Source organism: Pseudopipra pipra, chromosome 28, assembly GCF_036250125.1.
Source record: "Pseudopipra pipra isolate bDixPip1 chromosome 28, bDixPip1.hap1, whole genome shotgun sequence".
In the NCBI taxonomy this organism is placed as follows: Eukaryota; Metazoa; Chordata; class Aves; order Passeriformes; family Pipridae; genus Pseudopipra; species Pseudopipra pipra.
In genome coordinates, this window is record NC_087576.1 from 3,289,830 (window position 1) to 3,315,109 (window position 25,280).

The 25,280-nt window shown below is 49.2% G+C and overlaps 1 protein-coding gene across 1 annotated transcript in view; it reads right to left on the bottom strand.

The window, feature by feature from the left end:
- Positions 1-238: 238 nt before the first annotated feature.
- Positions 239-25,280, bottom strand: part of LRRTM4 (leucine rich repeat transmembrane neuronal 4) — a 202,703-nt gene continuing 177,661 nt past the window's right edge. The window contains exon 3 of the mRNA XM_064638088.1: positions 239-317. The gene's annotated coding sequence lies outside the window, so the exon portion shown is untranslated. The remainder of the gene's footprint in view (positions 318-25,280) is intronic.

Sequence of the window (25,280 nt, forward strand, 5' to 3'; positions counted from 1 at the left end):
AAGCTTCTCTTCGTGTCCCCCCTTCCCTGGCACCACCCCCAGTGATGTTTGGTGTGTTCGAAAGTCAAGCTGGAAAGAACAAACTGCAGTTCCCTGCAGCACAGGCAGAGCCCTCTGGGACAGGGCTGGTTGCACTGCCAGGCTGGGAGAGCTGGGAGTGTGCAGCCTGGAGAAGAGAGGCATCCACAGGGACCTTGGAGCCCCTTCCAGAGCCTAAAGGGCTTGTGAAGGAGGCTTGTGGGCTTGTGGGCCTGGCAGTAGCCCAGGACGGGCTGCTCGTAGCTGTAGTAGGGTAAAGTCTTCATGTGGTGAGGGACCTGTGGGAGCAGAGCACAGCAGGGAGGGTCAGGAGGGTTTGGGGGCAGCAGTTTTTATCCCCATGTGTTCATCCCCACAATGCCTCGACCCCACATAAACCTCTGAGGCTTCTAAGGAGGGACAGAAATAAATTACAAATCATAGAATCATAGAATAGGTTGGGTTGGAAAAGACCTCCAAGATCAAGTCCAACCCCTGATCCAACTCCAATTACTGTATCATGGCACTAAGGGCCACGTCCAATCTCTCTTTAAAAACCTCCAGGGATGGTGAATCCACCACCTCTCTGGGTAGGCCGTTCCAATGCCTGATAACCCTCTCTGTAAAGAATTTCTTCCTAACATCCAACCTAAACCTCCCCTGGCAGAGCTTGAGCCCATGTCCCCTTGTCCTATTGTTGGTTGCCTGGGAGAAGAGACCAACTCCCACCTGGCTATAACCTCCCTTCAGGTAGTTGAAGAGAGTGATGAGGTCAAACAAGTCCAAGCTGTCTCCTCCCCCCTCCTGCTCTCCCCAGGCGAGGGAAAAAAAAACGAACCACAGGAAAAAAACTGAAAGAAGTTTGAACGAAACGGGGATTCTATCAAAAATATTTATATTTACAATTATATGTATATACACAATTTGAATATGTTATCCACGACAGGGAGCTCCTGAGGGGAAAAAAGGGAAAAGGGAGGGGGAAACAGGGATAAAAAGAAACCTAAAAAGCAAAAAGCTGTCTGCAAGAGGGTCCTGTCACCTTCAGCCACCAGAAGAGAGAAGAGAGAGAACTCTCTTAGCTGTGCCTTTTTCTATGTTGTGTTACGGACAGGAATGATATGGAATACTTCCTTGGTCACTTTTCTAGTTCCTTCCTGGTTACAAGCTGGTCTCCAAGAAGGCCTGGGGTGAAAACTGTCACACCCAGCATTTCCCACATTTATCCCCACGCAGTCTCGGCCCCCGGGATTATCCCACGGGTCCCGCAGCCACATAAACCTCTGAGGCTTCTCAGGAGGGACAGAAATAAATTACAAAGTCAAACAAGCTTCTCTCTGTGTCCCCCCTTCCCTGGCACCACCTCTCAGTGATGTTTGGTGTGTTCAAAAGCCAAGGAAAGTCAAGCTGGAAAGAAAAAACTGCAGTTCCCTGCAGCACAGGCAGAGCCCTCTGGGACAGGGCTGGTTTCACTGCCAGGTTGGGAGAGCTGGGAGTGTGCAGCCTGGAGGAGAGAGGCATCCACAGAGACCTTGGAGCCCCTTCCAGAGCCTAAAGGGGCTCCAAGAGCTGGAGAGGGACTTGGGACAAGGGCTGGAGGGACAGGACACAGGGAATGGCTTCCCACTGCCAGAGGGCAGGGATAGATGGGATAGTGGGAAGGAATTCTTGTGAGGGTGGAGAGGGGCTGACACAGGTTGCCCAGAGAAGCTGTGGCTGCCCCTGGATCCCTGGAAGTGTCCAAAGCCAGGCTGGAGAAACCTGGTCTGGTGGGAGGTGTCCCTGCCCGTGGCAGGGGGTGGAATGAGCTGAGTTTAGGGTTCTTTCCAAGCCAAACCATTCCATGACATGTGGATGGACCTCCCAGCTGGCAGTGCTGCCCCTGGAGCAGAGGGACCTGCTCTGCCTTTCGGTGGTTGTTTGTGGGCAGAGGTTCAGGGTGCTCCTGGGGGCTGAATTCTGCCCCTTTGGGACAGCCCAGCTCTGCAGAGCAAACCAAAAGGTTCGTGTTCCCAGCAGCTTCCAAAAACTGGCCCTTCTTCCAGTGCCTGGAAGGGGACTGAGCATTTCCAGGGAGCTCAGAGCAGCCTGAGCATGTCAAAGGACTGGCACACCCGGCTTGCAGCGCAGCTGGAACTCTCTTTATTCCTTCCCTGACAAAGCTGCTTGCCCAAGGTCATCATTTCCAGGTTCTTTATCTTCCAACCTCACCAAGATAAACACTATCAAAGCAGCTCAACTGATGCTGTCAGAGCAGAGCAGCCCCACACCTTGGACAAATGTACTTCAAACCACTGCCAGATCTATCCTGAATCTCATCTTTTCTTTATGTAAATCCTCAGGAACTGCCAGCCCCAAACCTTCTTTCTTTTTTCCATAAATATTCCACGCTTGCAAATGTTAATCCTACAACTAAATATGATTTATGGCACAACAACAGATACAGATCTTTGCAGATAATTTTGTCATCTGCAAGAGATGAGCTGATCAAGTAGAAAGAATTATGCTCTTAGGGAAAAAAAAAAAACACACACATTGCAGGAGAGTTTATTCTAACGCTGCCACAAAACCTGAGCTCATTATAGCTGGAGAAATCCTACACATAATCCAATCTTGGAACAAATGCCTTTTTATTTTCCGGGCTGAACTTTAAGTGAAGGCTACAGAGCTAATTTCTCACAAATTTTCGTTGCATGGAGCACCTCATTCCAAAGGGCATGGAAAAAGCAAAGGGATTAAGAGCATTTGGGAAGTTTTGCAGGGTTGGGGTTTCTCCCACACGTGGATCCCCTCAGCAGTCTGAGACCTGCAGAACCCTGGAGAGATCCCAGAATTCTTCCCCGAGCTGGAATTCAGCTGCAAACCTCATTTTCCACGACAGCTGAATGGTGAGGATGCAGAAGAGAAGCTGCTGGGGAGAATTCGATGGGACAAAAGCCTGAATCTCCCCTTGGCTGCAGCAATACCTGTGCCAGCTCCTCTCAGGGCTGGAGTTTGTCCTCAGCTTTTAAGGCAGCTCTTTATGATTCCATAAAAGCCAAGGACTGTTTGTGTTGTGGAGATGGAGGTCCCTGCTCTGCAGCAGTAACACACAGCTCATTAACCACCTGAGGCCTGGCTGCAAACCCCAAGTGGGAGCCAGAGGGACCAGCAGCTCAAAACCATCCCTAACTAGTGGACAAACACAGTTCTCAGACCTTTTCCAGTGATTTTCTGGACTCCAGCCCTTGTTTTCATTTACGTGGGTGGAGGGAAGGTGAATGTTCTTCATCAGGGTAAAAAATGCAATGCAAGAGGTGCCTCAGGCAGCTGCAGGTTAATTTGGAGAAAGCATTTCCAGGATAATGAGGCCCAGCAATGGGTTCTCAGGCCCAGCCCTTGTGCTGTTCTTCCTCTCCCTCTTTTGGGGCCGAGATTCCACTAAGGGGAATTTAAAAAGCTTTTTCAGGGCACTGTTGGAACTGCTGCAGGTGTGGGGACAGTTGTACCAGCACTCAGCCAGGAAAAAGGGTGGATAACACTAAAGACACTGTTCCCTCTAAACAAACCTCCTACTGTGGTATTTTTGCTGATTCAGAGATCAACAAAACATATTTAAAACTATCCAAGTTGTCGAGAATTAAGTTTATAAGTATTTTAGTTCCAGGTTCTGAAGTAACTTCTCTTGCTATGGAAGTTGCCTGAGGAATTTAGATGTGACCTTGGCCAAATTTTATGAGGTGGAAAATGAGAAGCTTCAGTCCTGCCCCTGCTCATCCTTGGAGCTCTTGGAGGTGAGGGCTGTTTGTGCTGGGACTGAACCAACAAAACTGTGACCTGAGCTGGGGCCTCCAAGAGACCAAAAAAAAAAGCAGGAAGAAATCCAAACAGGTCATTAAATAAATTCAGTCCTTGGGATCGTGTCCTCAAGTGGTGGAGTCACCACTGCTGAAGGGATTTAACAGATGTGAGGATTTAACCACTTGAGGACGTGGTTCAGTGGAGACCATGCTGGTGGTGCTGAGTTATGGTTGGATTTGATCATCTCAGAGGCCTTTTTCAACCTTAAGCAACCTATGAGCCAAAAAATGGGAGTAAGGCTGAGGGTTAACCTGCCAGCAAAGGGAAGGCAGAGGCAGGAGCAGAACAGGATCCTCTGCATGGGGTCCTGCACTGTCCCCTCCATCCCACTCTGCTGCCACCAACCACTAAATCCTTCAATTTGTTCTGGAAGGAGTTCAACTGGAAATGAAGACAAGGAGTTATCATATGGAAACATAACATATGCAAAACAAACTCTTGCTTTTGGAGGATCTGTCACAACATCTGACTCAGCTCTTGGCTCCCTGGGCTCACTCCCAGTTCCACTCCATGGCAGGGGTGGGTGCTCAGGGTGGGACATGGAATCACACAATCCTGGAATGGGTTGGGCTGGAAGGGACCTTAAAGCCCATCCAGTGCCACCCCTGCCATGGGCAGGGACACTTTTCACTAGCCCAGGTTGTTCCAACCTGGCCTTGGACACTTCCAGGGGTCCAGGGGCAGCCACAGCTTCTCTGGGCAAATCTTGGAATGCCAAAAGGTTTCACAGCAGATGTGTCTCTTCACAGCATTTTCTGAAAAAATTCCAATTAATTCTCCTATTTTAATTTCTAAAAATGACCCTGCCTACCCCTTCCCTGAAGCACTAAATCTTTTTGCAGTAGGAAGAACATGCATTGACATGAGAAGGAACTCCAAAGTCACCAACACATGAGGAACATTTTGGGTTTAGCAAATGTGTGGCACCAAGTAGAACTGTCTGTCCTTCCCTAGGAGGGTGAGGAGGGGCTGGGATGGAATTCCCAGAGAAGCTGTGGCTGCCCCTGGATCCCTGGAAGTGTCCAAGGCCAGGTTGGAGCCACCTGGGACAGTGGAAGGTGTCCCTGCCCATGGGACTGGATGGGCTTTAAGGTCCCTCCCAACCCAAAGCATTCTGTGCTGATTCTATTATTCCATCCAGGGTTGCAGACAGTTCATTCAGTCAGTGAATTAATCCCTGCTCTGAAGAACTCAAGTTGTTCCACAAAGCCCTTCCTGCCCTGGGAGCTCTGGGAATGTTCACCAGGACTGGGATTAGTTACCCCGTGTTGACTCCTGGAGCCCACACCTCCCCAGCTCCTCACTGCAAGTGGAATAAACTCTGCATCTCAACAGCCACACACTTCAACCAGAGCTCCTGTCACAGGCCCCATTTCCATAAATCCCCAGCTACAGGAAGAAGACAAAAGATTTAGCAGCGGAAATTTAGGAATGCAAATCCTCCCTCCCGCAGTCCAAGTGACACTGGAGAGGTTCCCAGCTCAGCAGCTTTGCTGCAGCACAACTACTCCCCCCAAAACAAGCTGGAGTAACTGGACTTACCCAAAATACAGCGAGATTCTGGCCTGGATTGTGAAGTTATTTCTCAACATTCCCCATCCACTTTCCCCCTGACAGTCCCCAGTGATATTCAGTTCAACCCTCAGTCACCCCAACATGCAAATCCACGGATTCACATTGCAATTCAGAGGCTTTTTAAATTTCTTTTCCACTGCACTGAATTTTATCAGCAGTTTTACTTACATCAAAAACACTGGGAAGTAAATTAGCCATGATTATCACACAAGAAAGTTCTATTAAAAAAAAATCCATCATAAGAATTCAGCCTGGACTTCTGCTTCTCCTGAGTGCAGCCATTAAAATATAGATTTTTACCCAAACATCAGTAAAAAATCCTTATTCTGGAACCAGGAAAGCACGTGAGTAGAGATGTAACCTTCCCATATATCCACGGAACACAGGGAGCTTTAAAGGATGTTGGACTGGGGGCTGAGTGAATACCAAAGTGACCTTATTTCTAGAACACTTTTCTCTCTCTGCCACCTCTCAGAGTGTGTTAAACACCCTCACACACTCTTTAATTGCTTGCTGTGCCTCCCAACAGGAGGCCTCAGACAGCCTGGAATCAGCCCAACATGATCTCCAAGGTGTGACACCTCTCCCAGGGAACACCAGGAGTGAATTACCAAGTTTTTCAGAGTGTCTGCAGCTCCTGCTCAAGGATTTCCCTCTGTGCTCACAGCAACAGCCTCGTTGCAGGGAGAATAGTGGAGGATCAGGCAGAGGTTGAGGCTCTGTCTCCCTCAGAATCACTTGCAGTTCAGCCAGACCTGGCCTGAAATGATTCCTGGGCAACTCTTAAATCACCCTTTGGAAGCCCAGGGTCTCAGAACAGACCCAGTTCATGAGGGAAATATGCTGGGTTTGTTCCTTAGGCTCAGTTTTGAAGAAAGATCTCCCACCATTCGTTATCCTGCAGAGAAGGAAATTCTTTCCTGAGACACACGAACGGCCCTGGGTGTCCAAGAGACTCACTGCCAGAATTCCCAGCAAGAGACAGAGGTGATCTGTGGAAGGGCTGAAATCCCAGCAGTTACTGAGGGAAGAGGGGTGGACTGCACTTTAATTTTTCCCTGAAAGGAGGGTGGTACAAGGGCACAAACTGTCACAGGATTCCCAGACAAGTAACTGCCTTGGCAAGACCCTAAACCCCAGAGCTTGGCAGGGGAAGTGATGCCCTTCTGAGCCCCAGACTGTCTCAGATGTCTCAGTCTGGGCACTTTGGCTTTACCCAGTCCCTGTTTAGACACTGCAGCTCAGACATCTTCAATCCTGGTGCTTCTGTCTCCAAAGAGAAGGAACACCCTGTTTGTAAAAGCCAAGACCTGCCCCATCCATCCCGATGGAAGGTGTGACAGCACAACCACCCCCGCCCTGCAGGAGACACATTTTCCTTTTAAAAAATAAAAACCCCAAGCATAAATACTCCTGGGGAGTGGAACATCATCTGGTTTCACATTTGCTGGTAGCCTGGAATCCAGGTAACCTGATTTATGTGGAAATGCTTGCCTGGTTAATGATTACACGATTAAATTACACGCGACTTTAGAACTTGTCCATATGTAGTGGAAACTCGGAGCTTAAAAAATATGGCAGCTATGTTTTCTCATTAGTGCTAATATTGAGTCTCAGAACACCATGACTTCATTGGTGAATTAGCATCATGGCTGTTGATAAATCAAATTCAGAGTTCATTTTCAAGCCCATCATAATTTAGAGTAAAAATAAGCGAGATGTACTATGGCGGCGTTGTGATTATTGGAGCACGCGGGCTCACCTTAGAGACACATTGATCAGGCACATTAGGCACAGAGAGCTGGTATAAACAATTCCAGTGATTTCACGCTGCTGAAAAATCACAGTCAACAGCCCTGGAACATCCCTCTGGAGCCAGCTCAGAAAAACATCCCTATTCAGGAAAATGCCCCATCCCACACTTCCCATCAAAGCCGTTCCGAGGGACAAACGCGGGCGCCGGGGTTGGTGCTGAAATATGAAAGGGTCTGTGTTTTCTGCTTCCAGCTGGAGCAAACACAGCAGTGCCTGGCTGGTTTCTGAAGCAGCCCTTTTGTTCTGCAGTCCCTCTTTCCTCAGGTAATTCTCCCACTGACAAAAAACCCCAAATCTCGGCTGTTAAACCAGTTCGGTGCCGGGGCTCGGAGGGCTCAGTTACAGGGGGATGAAGGATCCTGAGCCCAGGTGTCACTGAGCTTGTGTGTGTGATATCTGAGCAGCTCAGGAGAACTGGCAGCTTGAGTTTTAGGTGGTCTTCCAAGTCTTTAATGAGCCCAGGTTTTCTGGGAGGTCCCAGATCCCCCGAGGGGCTTTGCCCGGGCTCCGTGTGCCTCCGCTGGGCACAGAGGGTTGAGCAGGAGCCTTTTGGGGGCTGGAGCTGTGGGTGCAATTCCCACCATCGATCTCCCACCATTTCACATCCCAGTTCCTCCCACTGCAGCCAGGAACCTCCTGTCTTATTTCTTCCTCCCATCTTCTTTCCCCCCAGCTCAGGTTACTGGGCTGTGCAGCCCCTGGCAGATGAGAGAGGAGGTGGCAGCCTCAGGCTGTGCTAAAGGTCCCACCCCACACAGTTCTGAGCCCCCTGCCCCAAAATCATTCCTACCAACAAGAAACTCCTACAATCCACCGGTTTTCTCCAAGAAATCAAGGAAATCCTGCTGAACACCCACCAAAGGATGCTGCCCCACAGGGATATGCCAGTCCCTGTGCACACACAAACTTGAATATCCAACTTCTTAAGTCCAAGTGTTGTACAAAGTTAAGCTTGTCTTAAATAAAGCACAACTCCTCCTGGGATTCACTTCCCTGAAGTCTGTTTTGACTTGTCTTATGCTTATGCCCACCCTAATAGTCCCACAAACTGAGCTTATAAATCCTATATCTGTTGTTGCCCAGAGAGGTTGGGGATGTGCCATCCCTGGAAGTGTCCAAGGCCAGGCTGGAGCAACCTGGGATGGTGGGAGGTGTCCCTGCCCATGGCAGGGGGTGGCACTGGGTGGGCTTTAAAGTCACTCCCAACCCAAACCAATCCATAATTCTATGATTTAGACTTGGATCCTGGAAGTCTGAGGATTAAATCAAGGTCTTTAGAAGCAAGCCCGAAATATTTTGAAGGATGCCAGGGTTGGGCACAGAAAGGCTTCTTCAATATATGGACTGGAAACCTTTTCCTTATGGAAATCAAACCTGGAGACAAAAGGTTGTGGTTGGCAGGTCTCAGACCACGTCCTGGTAAAAAAAAAAAGTTGGTGTCAGTGGAAATTTGGAGCCTGAATTCCATGAATGACTGTCAAATGGATCCGTGATCTTATTCAATTGTTGTGTTTCTGGCTGGGGAAATGGGATCCCCAAATTGACACAGACTGTCAGAAGAGAGGTCTTAGCATGACAAATGGAGAGAAACATCAGCCAGGAGACCTGGGGCAGCCATCAGTCACTTCTCCATGTCCTGTTAAAGATCTATTTGTCGTTCATGAAGAGCTGGCTGACAATTAAGAACTACAGGAATTAAACAAACATCACTGTATTAGACAGGATTAAAAGTATATTAACCTGAAAAATCATATGTCATGTTAACAGGCAATTTAGGGGCTATATAATACCTTACAAAATGGATCAATTTAATACAAACTAAATTAAAATACAGCTCTTAATTCCTGATTTGGGATGGAAATATTCCCCAGCTTTAAGCCCTTTGTCAGCTGCACAGGGGGCACCAAGGAGAGACTTTGTTGATTTATTTGGTCATCCCTGCCGAGTGCATCTCATGTTTTAAACCCCTGGGTCACGTCCCCCTGTCAGCTCCACCAGGATCTGGATTTTCAGCTTCCCTTCCCTTCCTACAGATAACTTCCTAATCCCTCTATCCCATCACACAAATGCCTTTCCCTCTAAAGCAGAACCTCTCCACAGACTCTTTAACTGTGTTTTGCCAGAGATCAGGAGAAAAATCATCCACACCCCACTGCTCCCTCTATGGGCAGATTTGATCTTTCAATCAGGAAATGAAAAGGTTTCCCTAAAGGAAACTCCCAGAAAGAAGAAAAAAAAGAAAGTCTCCTGAGCCTTGTTATTGTTCCTTGGGCAAAATATTTCTTTTAAATTGCTTTATGTGTTTTTAATGGCGTGTCTGGCTCCTGACAAAAAGCCCCACTGATGAGAAACTTCCAGGGAGAGTCACAGGAACCTTTGATTTCCCACCGTGGAGGGCCAATAAAATCAACAAATGATCAGGATATTTTAATTGGAAAGGCATTAATATTGCTCTCAGTGCCATCAGGATCAGTTCCTAGAGAATTCAAGAGGGATGGGACCCTGGTGGTTCAAAAAAAAAAGCTTTTCCATAGCTCAGGGACAGAAGATCAGTCCTTCAAAGGAGGTACAGTTGGAGCAGTTCCCCACCCAGATGTGAAGAATCCCTGTGGGAGCCTCTCCACATCTTTGGGTGCCTGAATCCACAGTCCTTCCAAAATGGAGCCACTTTTAAGGCAGCTCAGCTTTCCTTTAGACACTTCCAGCTCTATTTTTCCCAGGAATTTCTGCTCCCTTTGCATCCCATCAGAGCTGCAGAGTGGGGATGGTTTGGATTTAACCTCTCCTTGAGCCAAGGGCAGAGCCCAGACCAGTAATCCCCCAACAATCCCACCGAGTGTTCTCCTGACCTCCAGCACTCCCAGCCTGCTGAATTCCTGCCATTTCAGGCCCCAAATTCCACGGAGCTGGACCTTCCAAGGCCTTTCAGAGCCTCCCAGGTGGTGGGTCTAGAGCAGCATTTGGGGAATGGAGCAAATTGTGTCTGTCAAACGGGAATGATGCAGTTGGAGCTGTTCCCCACCCAGATGTGAAGAATCCCTGTGGGAGCCTCTCCACATCTTTGGGTGCCTGCATCCACAGACCTTCCAAAATGGAGCCACTTTTAAGGCAGCTCAGCTTTCCTTTAGACACTTCCAGCTGTAATTTTCCCAGGAATTTCTGCTCCCTTTGCATCCCACTGCAGAGTGGGGATGGTTTGGATTTAACCTCTCCTTGAGCCAAGGGCAGAGCCCAGACCAGCAATCCCACAACAACTCCCCCAGAGTGTTCTCCTGACCTCCAACACTCCCAGCCTGCTGAATTCCTGCTGTTTCAGGCCCCAAATTCCACGGAGCTGGACCTTCCAAGGCCTTTCAGAGCCTCCCAGGTGGTGGGTCCAGAGCAGCATTTGGGGAATGAAGCAAATTGTGTCTCCATCCCTCCCCACAAACAAGGACAGTGTTTAATGTGACCATCTGACAAAGGTGCTGCCAGGGTGACAAATGAAGGTGCTGGAGAATGAGTGAAATAAGTTTTTGTCTCATATTAAAACACTCCTTTTTTCATTACATCTCCAAGGATTTATGGGCTGCAAAAGAGCTCTCCCGAAATGGATGGTTTCTTCAAAGGTTTTTAAATGCTAGTCAAAGTTGTACATTGATTTTGGACATCAAGAGAACAAAACTGTATTTCCTAAAGCAGGAGAAACGTGACTCAAATTGCACAATATTTTGTCTTGAAGACATGAGAAGGTATAAACAAAGCAACATGATGAGTGGTGATTAAACCCACACCAGTGTGAGAAGAAAGGGATAAAAGAAATGGAAATTTTTCCTTCTATTTTAGCTACTTATACAATACCCAAAAGGTTTTGGCTGGAGTCAGATCAGTCTCAACCCATTTTGACTTGAAAAAAGCTTAGAGCCACATTTTAATTGACCCTAATTCCATTTAATATTGAATATTTAATACTAAATTAAAATTATTTTTACATAAAATTAAATAAAAGTTATACTCAATATAAAAATCAAGTCTCCAGCCCCTGCATCCCCAACAAGCTCTGAGATGACAAAGTCTTTCTCCTCTGTCATCACTTCAAATTCAAAGCCCTGAGAGAGCAGATAATTTGTTTTCTTTTTCAGTCACCTCGAGGGGTCCTTCCTCCCAGGAAATGGGTGTCAGGGCAAAGAATGACTGGCCAGAAAAATGGCAGAGATGCTGCTGTTGTTTCCCCTGAGCTGCTGCTCAGGGAAGCCTTGAACTCCAGGAAGAGGAGAAAGCAAAGCTCCACAACTGGAAGCTGAGCTGAACTTCAAGGAGTTATTTGTTTCTGGTGAGAAAACAGCGAGATAAATTCTCTCCAGAGGGGGACGATAAATTCCCTCTAGGGGGGAAAATCAACTCTCTCCAGAGGGGGAAGATAAATTCCCTCTGGGGGGGAAAATCAACTCCCTCCAGAGGGGGAAGATAAATTCCCTCTAGGGGGGAAAATCAACTCCCTCCAGAGGGGGAGAAGCCTCTGGCACCACCGACCTCCTCGGACACGGGAGGAGCTCCTCTGATCCCAAGTTCCTGAGAAATCACAAGGGTTTAGTTGCCTCCACTGAGGTGGCAAAAACATCCCGGCTGGAGCAGGAATGTGGGAGCAGGAGGGGCAGGAGAGCTTCTGCTGCTGCTGGATCTCTCAGGAGCAGGAAGGACAGGAGAGCTTCTCCTGCTCATGGATCTCTCAGGAGCAGGAGGGACAGGAGAGCTTCTCCTGCTGCTGGATCTCTCAGGAGCAGGAGGGACAGGAAAGCTTCTCCTGCTGCTGGATTGCTCAGGAGCAGCAGGGACAGGAGAGCTTCTCCTGCTGCTGGATGGCTCAGGATCAGGAGAGGGGCAGGAGAGCTTCTCCTGCTGCTGGATCTCTCAGGAGCAGGAGGGACAGGAGAGCTTCTCCTGCTGCTGGATCTCTCAGGAGCAGGAGGGACAGGAGAGCTTCTCCTGCTGCTGGATCACTCAGGATCAGGAGGGACAGGAGAGCTTCTCCTGCTGCTGGATCTCTCAGGAGCAGGAGGGGCAGGAGAGCTTCTCCTGCTGCTGGATTGCTCAGGAGCAGGAGGGGCAGGAGAGCTTCTCCTGCTGCTGGATTGCTCAGGAGCAGGAGGGGCAGGAGAGCTTCTCCTGCTGCTGGATGGCTCCATTAGCGCTGCCGGAGCTGCCGCCCACGCCGGAGGGAACTGCAACCCCCCCGAATTCCAAAAGGGACCAGGATGTGACTCATGGTGGGGTGAGGATTTATGTAACCACCATCTCCACTCCCAGTCAGGAGCAGCCTCTGCATCCTGCAGCACCAGGAGCTGAGGTGGAGCAGGGCAGGGCCTCAGGGAAATGCCTGTTTTGTGTTGAGGGAGGGGAAAACATTCAGGGATGAGGATGAAGAGCCTGCCGGAGCTCAAGGAGCTTTTGGGTGATACTCTCAGGCACGTGGTGAGACTCTTGGGGATGGGCCTGAGCAGGGCTGAGGGTTGGACTTGATGATACTGGTGGGTCCCTTCCAGCTCAGCAGATTCTGGGGTTCTGCAAATAGTTGGACTCAATGATCCTGGTGGGTCCCTTCCCACTCAGTCCATTCCATGTTCCATGGTTCTGGGAGGACTGGCAGGTTGTGGGTGACACTGCCTGGTGCAAAGGCCAGAGGACTCGGGCTCAGGGCTCCTTGAAGGCCTGGGAGACAGCCTAGTTTGATGGAGAACAACCCCTCAGCTCTGCTCCCAGCTCTGCCAAACCCACTGAACACACAGACTGGGCTGGGAGAGCAAGAGAATTCTAATTTCTGCCCCCTGTGTGAGGGGTGATGCTGTTCAGCCCAACAGCTCAAGGAAAATCATCTACTTGCCCCCAACTCTAAAGGTTATCCCCCACTCACCCCTGGCAAAACAAGGTGCTACAGGGCAGGACAAGGACTTCCAGCTCCTAAAAGGACTCAAGACCCTCAAATATGAACCTCTGCAAGTGCCTGTTTTGCTGAAACCCCTCTTGGCTGTGACAGAGCAGTTGTGCCACTGCTCAGCTTTGGGCCAGGCAAAGCAGGGACGTGACAGCGACGTCGTTCCCGTGCTCCAAACGCTCCTGAAATGGCAAACAGGGAGAGCAGGGAAGGCAGGGAAGGGACTCAAACACTGTTAGAAAATCAATAACACACAGGGCTTCGTGCTTCAGTCACGTTCTATAGGATTTTTGTACATCAGAGATCAAGTGAGCAGAAAATTAATGCAGGAGTGTCCAGCATTGCAGGCAAGGACGTTTCCCAATGAGAGAATTATTTTTTAATACTCTACAGAAAACAAATTACTTTTTCCTTCCTTTGGGCAAGTGTTACAATATGGAGGGGAATCATTGGTAAAGACATATTCAGAATCCCTGAGAAAGCTGGGAGGAAGATGGGTTAGGAAATATCCTTGGCTTAGCAATGTTTGCTGCTGCAAAACCGAGCAGATCAATTCAATTACTGCATGAAAGCAAAAACAATGGCAATTATTATTGAGCAGCAGTAGTTTAGGGACACTTTTAAAGCAGAAAGGAATATCTGGATGACACTAAAGAAAAAAAAAAACCCAACAACAAACAACCCACATGCTAATCCTCAAAACAACCACTGTGCAACGTGAGAGGAGAGAGCAGCAACAGCACAGGAAAAGCACTGAAAAATCAGAAATTAAGGTTTAGTGGTTAACCCAGAGACAGCTCTGCTGCCCAGAGAAGCTGTGGCTGCCCCTGGATCCCTGGAAGTGTTCCAGGCCAGGTTGGATGGATTTTGGAGCAACCTGGGCTAGTGAAAAGTGTCCCTGCCCATGGCAGGGGGTGGCACTGGGTGGGCTTTAAGGTCCTTTCCAAAGCAAACCATGAACCCTCTGAGAACTGGCACAGAAACAACACAGTCAAGATGGTGAAGACAGAGAGGAAAGGAGAGATGTTCCAACCCGTCTGTTCCCCGTGGAGATGGAAATCAGCAAGGCTGCTTCATTTTGCCCCATTTCTGAGCACTCCCAGAGAGCTGCTCCAGACACTGGGTGAGGACAGAACAGCTCCGGGGCTGCTCCGTGTCAGGATCCCCTCGGGGAGAGCCGGGGGGAGCCAAAGCAGGAATATGAGGATGTGGAAATCCGTCTGGCTCTGGAAAAACAACGTGTTCAGACACGCTGGGACAGCGATGAAGGGCCTCCTCTGCGCTCCGAGCACTCTCGGCTGCAGCCAGGAGAGGGCTGCAGAGCTCCTGCGCTCCGGAGCTGCTCGCTGGGCAGGCTCCGGGGTTCCAGGAAAGCCAAACAGATCCATCTCGCCCCTCAGCTGACACCACGAACGCTAATAAGCAAAAAGAGTTGTTGCCCACTTGGACCTGTGCTCGACACAGCGGCAGGGATGGGGGGAAAGGAAAAGAACCGGGTTCGGAGAATCCTGCTGGAAAGGAAAACCTGCCCTTGGAGCCGGGTTTGGAAAGCAAAGGGGCAGCTCAGAAATCCCTGCAGCTCACATCAGCCAGCGTGCTCGAGCAGCCTCCCAGCCAGCCGAGCACAAACATTTCCAGCTCCTCTGGTGGTTTTTAAGCTTGTTCTGGTCGGGAAAGGTAATTCCTGTGTGTCCCAAGGGATCAGCAAACAGGGGAGTAATTCGATTTTTTCAGTGTGGCATTACCTTGGTGGGATATGGGGCTGTAACTTTAACAACCTTCTGTGGGATCACGGAATCCCAGAGTCCCAGGATGGTTTGGGTTGGAAGGGACCTTAAAGCTGCTTCAGGAGAACTGGGAATCCAGTTCATATTTCAGTCTGGATTGTTACAAAGCAGAGAAACACACAATTGTTTGGGTTGGAAGGGACCTTAAAGCCCATCCAGTGCCACCCCCTGCCATGGACAGGGACACCTCCCACTAGCCCAGGTTGCTCCAAGCCCTGTCCAACCTGGCCTTGGACACTTCCAGGGATGGGGCAGCCACTGGACAACCTGTTCCCGTGCCTCAGCCCCCTCCCAGGGAGGAATTTCTCCCCCTTTGATGGCTCAATCCCCCTTGGAGCCCCCTGGAACCAACTCCCACCACCTGGTTCACCCGTGAGACCCAGGGGATGCCACAACCAGCCCCCAAACTGCACAAGGGCCACACACACTGGGACAAGAAATAGAAAGAGATAAATAAACCTCTCACAATCCCAAATCTGCTGTTTCTTTGCAGTGCCCAGAGGCCTCGACAAGAGCTGAAGCTGCACTGGGTGGGACCCAAGGCTCGTGTGCTCAGTCCTTGCCCTGCAGAGCTTGTACTCCAGACAGGAGTGACAGATGAAGGGTGGGAGAAAGGCAAACAGCAAACAAGAAAAAGATCTCAGAAGTGATGCACAGATTGAGGGACAGATTTTCCCACAAGCTAAACACATGAATACAGATCTTTTATCCCGAAATGACTCCCCTCATCATGTGTTTGTGTGTGTGTGAGTGAGTGAGCCCAGAAGAGCAGAGCTGCAGAGCACAGGAGCTGGGTTTGGGTACACAGTGTCCACAACACACACATTGTGGGGGATTTACACCAGCCAGGCTCCAGGCTGGCCCATGAACTCTCAGAACAGAGCCACTTTAGCTTCATCTCCAAGGGATTCTCCACTCTGGGATGGACGTCAAGGGAAGCACATTGAGAGAGGACAGCGTTGAGACTCGGGTCAAAAGTGTGATCCTGACCTGAATCAAACACCCTTCAGGGGCCAGGGAAGTGATTCAGCTCCCCAGTGTCCCAAGACAGTTCAAACCTCCCAGTTTAAAGGTGGGTTTGCCTTTGACACTGTGGTTTAAGGGGTGCCACAAACCCCCATGGAGGGGTTTGCCTGCTCCTGCTTTTAGGAGCCCTCTATTTTCATGCAGTTCATCCAAGATCAACAAAGCCTTAAAAACAGACTTATATGTAATCTGGGCTAGTGGGAGTTGGAACTGGATGGTCTTTAATGTCCCTTCCAACCCAAACCATTCCATGATTCCATGATTCTGTGATCTGGGGCTGCCACTGCCCTGGGGACAGCTCAGCCCCCTCTGCTCCTTTCCTCTCCACTCCCAACTGAAAAGAGAACAAAGGTGACCCTGTGACTCCAGGCCACGGTGAAGAGACTCAGGGGGAGGCTGAACAAATGATCCCCCAGTAATTGCAGCAGGAAACAGGTGAAAGACTGTGGAAAAGACATTGGATTTCTGCTGCCCTCAGATTCCCCTGTCAGGATCACAGAGCACAAAGGCACTTCCAGGGGTTTCGCTGCCACCAGTGAAAACCTCAAATGAGCAGAAGGGTCAGATCAGAAGTGAGCTGCCCACGGGGCCTCTGGAAAGGGAAGAGAATGAAAATGACTCTGAGAATGTTTTCATTCTCACCAGGGGACTGGCCAGGCCTCCTGAAACCCAGAGCACACGGCTCAGAGACACACTCCTTATCTCCCATCTGCCCCCAAAGCAGGATGGAGCAGGTGAGGGACAGCATGAGGAGGATGGAGATTAATGTGGAATAAAAAAGGCAATTTATCTCCCTGATCCCAGCTCTGTAAAGAAGAGCATAAAGCACTGGCTGTTTCGACACATCCTTTAATATTATACATATCCTTTAATATTATACATATCCTTTAATATTATACATAATAGTGTTTCCCCATCACTAACATGAGATTATTGGGAATTTCAGAAGCCAAATGATCACCCCACACCGGTGGAATGTGTTGTGCCTGGCAACCAGAAATCATTCAGGTTTGTGTATCACAAGATCTCCCCCAAATGTACCTTGCACAGGGCGGAACACGGATAAAATCCCAGGAATAAATAAATAAAACACGGGCAGTGACGCTGCCCACGGGTGTTCACCCATCTCTGCAGAGCTGCACTCAGAGCAGGGAGGTTTGCAGAGTCAAACCATGGCAGCAACAACCCTCAGCTCTTTGCCCCCTCAGCTCTTTGCCTCCTCATCTCTTTGCCCCTCAGCTGGGGCTCTGCACCCACTCTGCAGATGAGTCGTGTGCTGCTGCTCTGAGACAAACAGACATCACCACCCCCACTTGATCCCCAGATAAACAGAGGGCAAGCAGCTCCCCCCCAGTTAAACCCCCCCAGCCAAGGATTTAACCCAGCCTGACATCACAGCTCCTACCAAAAAGCTGAGGAAACAGAGACAGGAGTTGAAGCTCAGCCCGACTTCAGGCTCTGGATCTTGGTCTCCAGGATAATCCCAATTATGAGCACTGTATCCCAATCCCAGACCCAGCACCAGACCCCTCTAGGAACAACCAGAATAATTCATCCCACCCTGATGCCCCCCTGTGCTCAGTGCTGGGTGCCTCAAACACAGCAACTGCTGCATTGCCACATTAATTAAATATTTACAGGGAGTTTCTGGTCACTGGTTTTTTTCCTGGTGACTCATTCCTGCAGGCACATCCCTCCCAGGCTCTTTCTGCTCCAGTGCATCTTGCCCATGGCCTTTGCCAAGGAGAGAAGGTTCAAGGTGGTGTAACCTGCACAACCCATCCCATGAAGAGTCTCCACCTCGGGCAACTCTGGTTGTTTCCTCTTCACAATAATATTTATCTATTAGTTATTTATTTTTTAACATGTATTGGTTAATATTACTTATTATATTATTTATATTTTATTATAATGATACTTATTATATTATTGATTTTGTTATAGTTTATTAATAATAATAATTAGTTATATATAACTAATAATAGTTAATATTTATTTATTTTTGCCAGTTGTCAGGACCCAGCAGCAGAACCAGCCCCTGCTGTTCTCCCAGTGTGTTTGACAGAGATGTTGCAAAGTTCCTGAATAATTCTTTCATATATTTAATATTTGTGTTTTTCCTTAATTCAGGAATTTCCTACTGGGAGGGCAACAGAGCTGGGAAGGGGCTGGAGCAGCAGGAGCAGCTGAGGGAGCTGGGGGGGCTCAGCCTGGAGAAAAGGAGGCTCAGGGGGGACCTTCTGGCTCTGCAACCCCCTGACAGGAGGGGGGAGCTGCCAGGGAACAAGGGACAGGAGGAGACGAAATGGCCTCAAAGTTGCCCCAGGGGGGCTTCCGGTTGGATATTGTGGAAATTCCCTCATGGAAAGGGTTGTAAAGCACTGGTACAGGCTGCTCAGGGCAGGGGTGGAATCACCAGCCATGGAAGTGCCCATAAAAACATGTGGATGTGGCACCTGAGGTGCCCACGGTGGTTGGTGCTGGGTTGACTGTTGGCCTTGATGATCTTAAAGGTCTTTTCCAACCTCTAATGATCCCATGATTCTATTTAAACCACGATTTTACTCTATCCATTAGTTTCCCAGTAATTATGGGGTTTCCCTCCTTATTCTTCACCCTGGAATAAAGGACATAAAACCCCACAAGAGCAATGAGAAGGAGCAGCCCCTGCAGGGATGCTGAGCAGGTATTTAGTTATTTAGTCCCTGAGGAGGAGCCTCAGAGCCTTCACCTCTGTGTCACAACAACTCCCCGAGGTGCCCCAAGGGCCGGGGAGTGATAGTAGTGCTGGACAATGGTTGACATGGTTACCCTTTTCCTCTTTGTGTGTGGGGAGTTCAGCTTCAAAACCTGCCCACAAGGGAGCACAAGGAGAGCAGCCTCTCCCTATTGCATGGAAAAAAAGGCTGTGCCACTGCAGCCTCTTTGAGAGCAGAGCAGCCCTGCCATCAAAGCTCCCAGCACTCCTCCACAATCCTCAGTTCACTGGGGCTTTGTGGTCAGGAACTAGAACGTTTTTTTATGAAGTTCTAAAGGGGGGGGGGGGAAAAATTATCTCCTGACAATGAGTCTCTTGTAGTAAGTGCTGGAAATAATGAACAGCTGCAGTGCTGCCTTTGGAAGGTGAAGCCAAGGAAAGGCACCTTAATGTGCATTTAAAGCAGGAACAGGTCAGGCTCCAAGATGTTTATTGGGCATAATGGAAACATTCAGTTGTCAAAGGAAACATTACACAAAAATTGACAGAGTTAGGTGGGATGCATTATTTAAACACATATTTATCCATCAGAAAGCAAACAGCTGCACATTAGAGGGGAGGGTGATCAACCATGGCTCCATTGTAGCCTCCACCATATGGTTTGGGGCTGACAAATGAGGGCAGGAGCTTGTAGGGTTGTTTTTTTTTTCCTTTTGCCAAGGTATCAATACAAGAGGAATATAATCAAGTAATTATTTCCTCACCAGATGTCCTTCATTGAGGGCTCTGCTACTCCCTGCCACGAGTGACAGTTCTCGGTGTGTGCACAGTGTGGTGACAGTCCTTCAGCTGAGAGACACTCACAGAATATCCTGAGCTGGGAGGGACCCTCCAGGATCATCCATCCAGCTCCTGGCCCTGCACAGACACCCCAAAATCCCACCCTGGCCCTGAGAGCGTTGTCCAAACCCTCCTGGAGCTCTGGCAGCCTTGGGGCTGTGCCCACTGCCCTGGGGAGCCTGGGCAGTGCCAACCAGCCTCTGGGGAAGAACCTTTTCCTGAGATCCAACCTGAGCCTGCCCTGACACAGCTCCAGCCATTCCAGGGTCGTGTCCCTGCTCCCAGGGAGCAGAGATGGAGCTGCCCCTCGGGAGGAGCTGCAGCCCCTGATGAAGCCCAACCTCAGCCTCCTCTTCTCCAGCTGCTCAGCCCCAGTGCCCTCAGCTGCTCCTCGGGTGGCCTCTCCAGACCCTTCCCCAGCTCCGTGTCCCTCCTTTGGATGGTGTCTGACAGACAGAGACACTCCCTTCAACCCTGTTAGCCCTCACTCTTCTCTTGCATGGAGTGACCTTCATCCTTCTCCTTCCCCACCATTCCAAACCCTTTGGTTTCCAGGTCGTTTCTCCAGCCCTCTGCCACAGCCCCCCGCCCCTGGCCTGCTCTGCACAATTAACACTCCAACTGGTTTTTCATATGATGTGAAAAATCAACTGGTTTTTCATTTCCCAAGATATTCTGGAGGAAAAAGCTCAATATTCAAACCACACCACAACCAAAACCTACTTTTTTAACAAACCATAATAAAATGGTTAATAGGTGATATTTCCTTTGTGATGTCTGCTAGAACTGTGTGAATTTGGGGGACAAAAGTTTATAATGCAGCAAAATACTAAACATTAGAAGCTGACACAAATTTAGGACAGAGAGAACTGAAGAACCTGCACACACAGAACATTTGGCTGATACTCCAAGCATCCTCAGACAGTACAGGAGGCTAAAAACTGCCCAAAGCTTCTAATATCACATTTAGGTAGAACCTGCAATATAAGGCAAAGCATTTTTGGATGTTTTTTGGCTGGACACCAAGGGAGGGAAGGGACAATTAACCATTAAGCACTAATTACTCGTGTCCATCCATGGAGTCACTCAGCTGGTTGCAGCCAGGGTTGCTTTGGTGTCCAGCACTGCTCTGGTCCAGCCCAGAGAAGATGCCCAGGGCACAGAACTGCCCCAGCAGGGCCCTGACCCCAACCTGAGACCCTGGGGAGCTCAGGGAACACAAACCCTGGTGCTGCTGAAGGCCAACAGGACTCCTGCAGCCCAGGGTGCCCTCTCAGGCAAGAAAGAACAACAAATCCCTTTGCTTTTCACAGAATTCAGGCTGTGGGAAACACAATGATGAAGCCACAGTATCCTTATTTTGTTGTTCTGACAAGCTGTACTTCACCCAACCCACATCTCAGGAGGAATTTCTTCCTGGAAAGGGTGGTCAGGCCTTGGAAGGGGCTGCCCAGGGAGTGGTGGAGTCCCCACCCCTGGAGGTGTCCAAGGAATGACTGGAGGTGGCACCCAAGGCTCTGGGAAGGGTCAGTCACAGCTTGGACTGGATGATCTTGGAAGGCTTTTCCAGCCTCCAGTGATTCTGGGATTCAGATGCAAGGCAAGGTCTTCACTCTGCCCCACTGCAACCTTCCCACTTCCCTGAGCAGGAATAGCCACTGGATAACCCCCCTGAGCAAGGGGACAGCACAGGAGCTGCTCTGCCCCCACCCACCCACGCTCCAGAACCACCCAGGAATTGGAAAAAACAGCAATGATTTCTACAAGAGCAACAGCCAAAAAACCACCTTCAGGGACAAACCTTGTCCCTGTCCCCCAGTGCAAACAAAGCTCTGCTCTGGCTGCCTCTCCCTCTGAGTGGTGTTTACCCAAGGCAGGGAACAGGGCTGTGTTAATGCAATTAGCACAGCCAGGGAATCATTGTTCTGTTGTCTGGCAAACAAATTCCATGGCAATTCCAGGCTCTGCTGGTTTATTTTGACTAAATAAATCTCCAGCTCAATTTAAGCAGCACTGAGAGGCCAGAACAAGGTGAGGACTCCATTTGTTTAAACTCCCCAGAAAACCCCCTCCCGTCCCTGCAGGGCTGAGGTGGGAAAAAGGGACAGTGAGATTACTCTGATTTTTAGAGACCTGTGAGCTGAGGGTTTATGACAGCAAAGACCTTCCTTTACAGAGCTGCAACCAGCTGATATTTGTTGGAAAATGATGGATTCCATCCCATCTCCCCCCAGTCATCTCCCTCCCAGGGTCAGGGGTGGTGTTCATTTACCACCTCCCTCCCTGTAAGACTTTCCATACCTCTGATCTTCCTGTCACTTCTTCTCTCTCCCTGTTTCCCAGTTCTCCTAAAGCTGCTTTGAAGTGACCAGAACTGCAGGAAACCCTCCCATGGAGGGAGCAGAGAGGAATAATGATGTTTCTTGTTTTATTCTCAACTTCTTTCCTAGTTCTCTCCATGTATTTGTTTTCCTGACCACCACTGAGCTGTTTTCAGAGAAATGTTCACTATTCCAACATCTCCTTGGGCAGCACCTCTGACCTCTGGGGAGTTTTTAAGACCCCTATTAAAAATCTTGTGTTTTCTGCTTTTTTATTATTCAGTGCCTGCTACAAACATGAGACACCCCTCAGTGTAGCAACTTATATTCCAACAGCCACTGGAAAGGTGGGGTGATTCCATCTAGTCCTGGGAATTTATTGCCATTCCTGTTATTGATTTGATCTAAAACCCCACTGCTCCACAGTCTCTTTTTCCCAACCACAACCAGCCCCGTTGCATTTCTCTGTTCTTTGCCATGGAAACATGGGATTGCTTTCTCAGAGCTGCTTTTTAATATTGTTTATTAAATGCAAAACCCCGTGGAAAGGTTGCTCATCCTGAATCCCAGGCCTTTCCATCAGAATTCCCCAGGCATTTCCTTAGGGCTGGCTGTTAGAGCAGGAGCTTGGGTGGCTGATGAGGGGACTGGGGTGTGCTGGCACCGTTATCCCCAACCCCAAAGTTTTGCAAACAGGCTCCTGCAGCTGAATACAGAATTTGGAGCTGTTTTGAGCTGCTCTGTACATGGCTGAGCCCCAGAGCAGGGAGGGTTTTGGGAGGGTTGGAGCCCAGCTGCACAGCTCAGTTCTATCTTCAAAGCAAGTTTGACCCTCCCAAGCTCAGCTCATTCCCACAAAAATCTGCTTCCCGTTATTCTGTGTCCTTTTGATGTTCCCAAATCCCACAGTGACCCCAAAGCACCCATCTGTCCTTCATCCCCTTACCTGTGTGTCCCCATGGCCTCCCCAGGTCCCCTTCCCTCCTCTGTCCCCCACTCTGGGACTCTTCCACCTTTCACCCCACACCCACCCTTTGCAAAGCCTCAAATCCCAGAACTTGGCATTGGGAGCAATTTGGGAGCAATTTGGGAGCAATTTTTCTTCTAAATTCTTCCAGCCAGGGTTTGATCCAAACTCAAACCAATGTAAAATGAGCAAAGTAACTCCAGCCCCCCCAAACAAGCCTGGAAAGAGCTTTCAGGTCTGAGACACTGATGGAGGTTGGCAGAACTTAATGCAAGTGGAACAGAAGGAATCAGCAGCTTTTCCAAAGGCTGATATCCATGGACATTGCACTTTTCAACATGGGTTGTACCCACTTGCTGCTCAGTTTGATGGAGATTTAACCTGGATTCCTTAGGCAGGAAAGGAAAACTCCCACAGGAAAACTTTGGTTGGAAAACATGGTGTGTAAATGAGGCAAAACACCATGAATTTGGTGCTCTTGGAGTTTTACTGTGCATTTCCAAGGAATTCCTGCTCTTCTGTAGCTAAAGCTGGCAAACAAACAGTTCCTTATGTCCATCATAAGTTCATTATACAAATGGGAAATACATTTTTTCAGGAAATAAAAGCAAGGTAGCACCTCTTTCAATGTATGGAAAAGTTCCTGGCACCATTAGGAACTCACAGGCTCTTCCAGGTAAATATGAGCAGTACAGGAAAATGTGCAGCACCATCACTTTTGGAATATCAGAATTATCCTTTCAGAACTCCTGGGAAATTAAAGTGAGCAGGGTGAAATTTTGGGGGGGAATGACTTGAAAATTCGAAGCCATTTGGAATCAGACTTTGTGCTCAAAACCAATAAAGGGTTTAGCAATTCCCACTTAAACCTGGGAGTGTCTGGGAGCAGCACAACGAGCTGCTCTGAGCACCAGGCAGGACAGAAATGTGTTAGAGACATCAGGAGCACCTCACATGGCCTGAAATGAAAGCTGAGCAGCCCCAGCATCCTGAGGAATGGTTCTCTAGAAATTGTGAGGAATCCTGCTCTCACTGAGGAATTGTTCTCTAGGGAATGCTGGCCCAGAGCTCCTGTCTCCAGCTGGGGTGGGCTCATCCATAGGGTTTCCTACTCCTCAACCCCCTCTCTGAAATCTTTCACTGTTTGGATTCTGAGAGCAGAGGGAAGTGCAGCCTTGCCTTTCTACCCCTGGAGTGCTCAAACAATGTGAGAAAGACAAAAACTCCACCAGCTGCTCTGGATCTTTGTTTTTTTTTTTTCCAGCAGTTGCACCCAAGTCCTCCAGCCCTGCTCTGGAGTCATCCCCTCTGGCTGCCTGTTGAACAGCTGTCAGAGCAGGGATATTCCAAAGGCAACAAGCACAGGAGCTGCTGCTCCCCTCTGGAGCAGGGAAGGGCTTCTCTGTGGGGTTTGGGAGACAGTGACACCTTTGGAGAGGCAGTAAAGTCAGAACCAGGAGGATGAGCCACAATGAAGAGCCCAGATGAGCCCCAGGGCTGGGGAGTGGGGCTGAGGGACAGGGAGCAGCAGCTCCAACCTGCCAGCAGCTCCTTCCAGCCTCTTCCCAGGGAGGGGAATGCAAAAAGCACTTGGAGTTCCTCACCAGCCTTCACACACTGGGAAACAAAGTCATTTCTAGAATTAAAAGAACGCAGACAATTTAAAAGGAAACCCTGATCTTAGAGTTTCTTACTTGAAACAAACCTTCTGCTTAAAAGCCTTTTCAAATATCACAGCATGGGTTGGGCTGGACCTTAAAGCACATCCAGCTCCCTGCCATGGGCAGGGACACCTTCCACCAGCCCAGGTTGCTCCAACCTGGCCTGGGACACTTCCAGGGATGGGGAGTCCACAACCTCTGTGGGCAACAATCCCTTAAATAAAAAGAAGCACGTTTTAAGGATTCTGTTTTAATTTCTCTGCTTTCCTGCTCTGCTTTGAAGAAGTGGCACCACAGGCTGGAAATGCTGCCTGGGCCTCAGGCCCTGCCTTTGTCTCTGGGGATCCTTGGACAGCTCAGTTCTTTCTTTGCTTCTCCAGTGCTGAGTTCAGAACAGCAGCAGTCTGTACTGAGTGCTTTGGGACACACCAGTGAGAGGAGCAGGGTGTCCCAGTGTCAGCCAGAGCTGAGCCTGGAGCAGCCTTGGAAGCAGCTCCTTTGGAATCCACAAGAGAAAGACCCGTGAGAGCACTTGGAGAGGCAGCAGCACCACTGATCCAGGGAAATCAGCCCCCTTGCACTTCCACGTGCACACACATATTCCATGCTCCAGTTCATCCCTTTACTCCACTGATTGCCAAACTTAATAACAGTTTTATACTAAAATGTGATTTTTTTGAATGAATAGCAGGTATTGCTGGGCTCAAGGCCAATGAAATGATGAATGGGTCCTTCCCAAAGTCACTGCATTAGCCCAGGAAAAATCCCATTCCTAAGACTAATTAATTTTATTCTTCTTCCTTCCCTTCCAGTCAGTGGGG